Source organism: Strigops habroptila, chromosome 12, assembly GCF_004027225.2.
Source record: "Strigops habroptila isolate Jane chromosome 12, bStrHab1.2.pri, whole genome shotgun sequence".
NCBI lineage: Eukaryota > Metazoa > Chordata > Aves > Psittaciformes > Psittacidae > Strigops > Strigops habroptila.
Genome location: NC_044288.2, coordinates 4,218,418 through 4,224,757, shown reverse-complemented (window position 1 = coordinate 4,224,757; position 6,340 = coordinate 4,218,418).

Genomic DNA, 6,340 nt, shown 5'->3' with positions numbered 1-6,340 from the left:
GTCGAAGTGGATCTGCAAGATTTGGTTATTGATCGGGAACTTTGGAAATTTTAGAACAGGAGAATCCCTCTGAAGAAATGTTTTAACAACTTGGAGGTTACCAGAAGCTCTGAAAGACAGTTCACAATATATTGCATCACGTTTTCTGATGTCCAGAAATCTGCAAGTGTCAATTTTGTATTTTAACTCCTTCCTTTTACCTGACTATCAGGGAAGCGTGGTTGAGGCTGACCTGACATGTCATGATGTCGACTTGCTAGGTGGGGTTCGCAAGGGACAGTAACCTTGGAGTTATCGGTAAGACAACTTTCTTTCTAATTTCCTTCAGTAAGATTAAAGGGCTGGGTTGGGAGGAGGGAGGAGATGAGCTCCACAGGCCTGAGCACTGGAATATTGTTGAAAATTTGCCATTACCATGGAGAAATTCCAAGCACTGAAGGTAAAGGTTAACTTTAAATTCGTCCATGTCCAGGAGGAGCATGGCAATAGGTTCTTACAACTGAAATACATTGGAAAATAAAGATGAGTTTCACTTCAAAAGAAAACTGGATGCTGGTTTAGGGATGCCAGAAGCATAAAATATTTCGAACGCTAAATTGTTTTCCCTAATTAATCCAGATAGGGCTTTGTCCCCTCCCCAAGCCAAGCAAACAGCACACTTCTTCAGAGTCAGAGAATGCTGCTGAGAAATGTGTCCAAGTAGATTTCTGTAAAAGAATAAAATTTGATCTTGAAAATAACAACGAAACTGGCATATCATGAGTTTGGCTCATTTCTCTATTGAACATGATAATGCTTTGAAGGCATTAATTGAGAGAGAATTGCCATTAAACCGAGGGACAGTTGTAGTTGATCCTGGTATAAAACCACTGGGGTTTAGTGATCATCATTTGTGGCGGGCACAGTTCTAGACAAAGAGCAAAAGCTGAAGAACAGCAAAATCAAACTTGAAATACTTGGACATGTTGAACCCTTCATGGCCCCTGCTCACCTTGCACATTCCCTCAGCCCGAAGTGTCAAGACCTTTCTTTTCCTGATTGTACATTTATGCAGTACTTGGAAAGGAGCAGAGAAGCTGGAAAGAGCTTCCTAGGCTATAGGAGCATTCCAGGTTCAGTCATTCTTTGTCGTGGAACTGAATAGCGTTGCCAGTTCTGACACCACCTGCCGAAGAGATATAACGGGTGAGTAGAGGTATTTTGTAAGGATTTTTGAGATCTGAAATGTTTAATTCCAGCTGCACTTTGTTTGGCATCCCTTGATTTGGGAACAGTTTTGATCGTACAAAGTTGTTTCACTTGAGAAAGCTTACAAATGAGAGGATCTCTCTTAGCTCTGGATTCTCCAGTCTGCATAGTCACATGGAGATCCTGATAAGAAGAAGAGTAGGACTTGTTGAATATGCTCAGGTTGAATATGCTTCATCTCCTGGAGGTGAAGCAGATAGCAAGGTTGTTACATGGGGGGGAAAAAGCCCACCCTAAGTGGATTAACTTTTGCGGTGGGAGATAACTAGGAATACACAATGGACTGTACTCCTTGAACAAAGCAGAAACATCAGTCTCTTACCAGTGAGGTTTGTGAATTCAAAACACAACTTCAGAATGTATTTCTGTGATTATAATCTGACAAATCGCATTAAATGCATAAAGAAGAGCAGACCAAACTTCAGTTCTGCCCTCTTTGCTTCAAGCACAGCTTCACTCCTTCCCTTCCTACAGCTTCCCAGTGAGTCTTGCTCACTAATTTTCCTGTTGAACTTTCTGCAGAGCTTGTGTAAGTGCTGGGTACACAACTACTTCTCTCTCTCAAACCATCTTCAGAGCAACCTCTGTGAGAGGTGGTTTTATTCCCATTTTAATTTCAAGGAATGAGTATCTGTGGCATCAGAACCTGTTTACATGATACTCTGATGTTACCTTTAGACATTTCAAATATGGCAAGCAGGAAATGAATACCCGCCTTGAATTTAAGAGGTAATGTAGTGTAAGCATTAATTTTGTGATAAGAAAGGAAATCTAATCTGGAGAGCATTCAGCTGTCTTGGCAATGGATGGGCTTTTCTCTTTTCACAATGCCTGCTGTGCTGCTTTAACTTCTGCAGAACAAGAGGAAGTGAAACGTTGCACGAGCTAAAAGTCCTGTAATTAAAAATAGTTCAAGTGCATAATTGAAGATAGTATCGTAATGCATGTACTCAGGAGAGCTGAATACGTGTTGCACAGGCAGTAATTCAGTGTTTCTTAGGCTCTTTTTTTAACCTATTCCTGGATGCAGACTACTTCCTGAAAGAAGCCTTTGAAGCACATTCTAAGGTGCCATGTTGGACCCTACTTTAATCAGGTTCTAAAATTCAGTATGTTGAACCAGCGAGGCAGAGAATTAGCAAACTTTTTGCTGGTAGTACCTATAGAACAAACACCAAAAAGAGCACCTTGGTTTAAATTCCATATCTGGAACTTGAGTTCTTGAGCTTATCCTTGTGCGTTTTCAGTCAAAATCAATTGCAGTTACAGATTTTTGCTCCCCATTGTTCTGGGTGAGCTCTTTCTTCCTTTTTGTTCTACTTGGTGCTGGCAGTAGCAACACTGAGGTCACAGGAGGGGAATTCTTCCTGCTCTCAGTATCGTGCATCCATGAGATTGTAGCAGCTTGGAAGAACCAGTGCAGTGAGCTTTCTTTTCATCAAGTCGTTACTGAGTGACTTCTGCTCTGTAACATGCCAATACTGCAGGAACTGGTCTGCAAGGATTTTATATACAGTTATGTTGAAATGCTACTGATCTCAACATCCAAGCCAGCTCAGTTAATAGGATTTTCCCAGAGATCCTGGCTAAGGTCAGATATTCAGCATGGAGCAGGAAGAGGTTCCAAGCAACTGAACACAACCTTGTGAGCTGGTGATGAGCGGCTTGACAAAAATGTGTTGGTATTGCTGTTAATTCAGTTGTCAGTCACTGGCACCTCCACTTACCCACTAAAACCTAGAACTGAACAGGAATGATTCTTCCTGTAAGGCAGCAGGTCAAGTCTGTTTGTTAGTTACTATTTTATTTCACTGTATTTCACTAGCAGGAGTAGCTGTTCTTAGGGTATGAAATATGCATTTCAATCTTCTCCACGTTTCCTCTTTCCTTTGTGGCTGCTGCTTTGCTGGCTATTACTGTGCACTCAGGTATTTAAGTGGTTTCCAGTTGAAGGAGTAGGAGCAGAAATGTTCTGCTTATTTATTCTTTGATGGTGTTGGAAAGAGGAGAGGTAGAAAAACCATATAGCTGAGGAAGTCTAAGCCTGCAGCCCATTATCAGCTCGTCTGAGAGGTCCTGCTTTTAGCTAGAAGAAAAATTTCCTCTTGTCCACCTTCTCTTCTGATGAAGTTCTTATTGAAGAGCTTGTGCTGATCTGGTGCTTCTCACCCGATCTTTGTTGCAGAGCTCTTCTTGGAGCTTGCTGCAAGTGGGAAGTGTGCTGGAACTGCTGCTCTGAAGACTGGTATGCACTTCAGGCGCATCTTTGTTTTCAGAGCAGAGGAATAAATTACTCTGTTAACTAAATAAAATTACATCATTAGATGCAGAACAAACTCTTCCTGTGGGTGTCTTTGGGCAGGTCCTAGGTATTGTGCATCTAATGAGAACACTCTGGGTGAGCTCTGAGGCAGAAGCTCTTCCCTGTGAGGGTGCTGAGGCGCTGGCACAGGGTGCCCAGAGAAGCTGTGGCTGCCCCATCCCTGGCAGTGTTCAAGGCCAGGTTGGACACAGGGGCTTGGAGCAACCTGCTCTAGTGGAAGGTGTCCCTGCCCGTGGCAGGGGGTTGGAGCTGGATGAGCTTTAAGGTCCCTTTGACCCAAACCAGTCTGGGATTTTATGATTCTATCTACATGAAGTATGAAATCTTAAGTTACTAATCTCGTCAGCACTTCTAGATGATATGTGTTGCGTAGGGATGTAAGCATGTGCTTATTAGCTAACTTTGCATTTAATTTGCCCATTTTATGCAAATAAAACTTCATTATTCCTCATGTCTGTGAAGCATTAAAACATGCATTTTCTTTAATGTTCCGTGTACACATTAAATATTTTGCAGTGTGTTTCCTCCTGTGTAATTTCTCTAATGGCAGCTGATAGAAAATAAATGTGCTTTTTCTTCTCTCCTTTTATTTGTTGCTTGACTTACTCCTGTACAGTTTTCAGCCTTTTCTCTCATGTCAAATAGATGTCTTCAACTGCGTGTGTTCATAAGGGTGTGCAATGTAGCGTGTGAAATCTAAAGGTCATCCATTAACTCTGTTTCACTGGGCCAAAGTAGGATCCGCGCAGGGAAGACTGTACCTTCCACATTGCGGGGGCCTGCTCAGGTGTGAGAGGCAGCTCCAGGAATGTAGGGCGTCTTTCCTCTTTCGTTGGAAATAGCTTCAAAAATCCTTTAGCAACTGAGCTGAGGTTTAAAATAGAAGCAGCTCAAGAACATCAAAAGTCTGGATGCATCACTAGAAGTTGCTGAACTGAGACAGAAACGTGCAAGTACATGAGTAGTTCAAAGTGATCTTTCTAGTGTAAGATCTGTGTAGTGTGGGAATGGCAGTGTGTTAATACACATGGAAGAACAACAATGCGGTTATCCAGCTCCGTGTTGCTGTGATGAGCTCCACCGCTCCCTCAAGCAAGAAGCAGTAACAATAGATTTTAAAGTTAAATTTGAATTTAAGAAATACATTAAAAATCAATGTTCTTCTGTTACAGCACAAAGTTTAGGGTCTGGCATGGAGAGTTTAGGTCCAGTTTTGCGGTGCGAGTCACCATCCTCAGAGGCAACACTTACAATGTTTATTCCTTTAACTTTTCTAGTTTTCACTTACTTTTTACACTACTTCAGTGTTTTCTGTTCTCTAATTGTATAAAAGCCATATATTTGAGTGCTTGGGATTGGGGTACAATAACCTCGCTTTCCAGTAAGACTCTTCCTGCAGGGTAGAGATTTTTGACAGACTGAGGAAAACTGCTGGTTTTTGTAGGCTTTTCTTGTTTGAACTGGCAAGTACAACTGAAAGAGTGGCAGCAAATGGGATCTTTTGAGCATAAAGATTTTCTATTTTCTATTAGGCTGCTTTCAGTGCTGTTTGTATGAGAGAGAAGAGTTGAAGTGAATTAGGTAGGGAAGTTTTCTACTCAGTACTTCTACAGAAAGACTAACCTTTGGAGAGACAGGGGGAAGAGGGAAGTCTCTTTATTAATGAGCCTACTCCTTCATTAATGGAGTAGAATGTAGTTTGTTTCAGAGGTATGTAACTTGTTTGAGCTGACTGGGATAAATACTTTATGTTTGAGTGCACGCAGGTCCTCGTGAAAAAACATGAGTTCGCTCATCTCTCAGTAGCAGTGGGAGACTCTTCCCATTACTTAGGAAGTGGCAGTAATACTTCAATATACAAAATAATGAGAACAGCATCCAGCCCTTCTGGCTTATTGTCCATAGCCTCCAGCTCCATATCTTGGGGAGCTGGAAGGTGTGTCTGGTGCACTTCAGAGAGCCGTGGCTGGGGAGCTCCAGGGGACCTCCCGGTGGAGAACAGGATGGGATCTTACCACTCCTGTTGTGACACTTTCTTCCTCCGGCTGCACTTCTGTCTGGCATGAAGTGAACTGTGAGTAACTCTCAAGCAACTTTTGGTTTATTATTAAACCCTTCCCTAATCAGCCAAGGTAGGAATATGGTTAATTCAACCATAAGCCAAGTCTGTTTGATGTTGTGACTGGAAGGGACTCCTGAATGCAGCATGCATTGAACTATGTGACATGTAGAGTCTTTAAGAATCCCCATCTATTAAAATACAGACACAACAGTAGTTTCAAAAGTGAGTAAAACCATACTTTCCATGAATTTTTTCTGGAACATCACATCATTCATCTCTTTAACCAGCTATTTCCTTTCAAAGAGATAGCAGTGAGCAGCACTGTTTACTAATCCCATACACCCAGTCATTATCTTGCAGGAATAGACTTATTTCTCCCTGCTTCTGTGCCTTTGCATTTTAGTTTTTAAGGTGTACATCATAGATGTATACATTAACCACTGGAATATAACCTCTACAACTGATGTATGTCCTGTCCTTCCTAACACCATACGTGTTAGTTTATTAACAGTATTAAGTGATACACCTGGGAGAGAACTGCACATTTGCTGTACCCAGCGTACTAGGAGAAGAAGTTGAAGATAGTGTGCCTAAAAAGGTGTGAAGTACAAGAACAGGCTGACCAAAGTTGATAAAAGAACCATATTCTACTATCCTTTCTTTAGTACAATATATCAATTCTGGGTTATTCCATGTAGTCCTTCCTG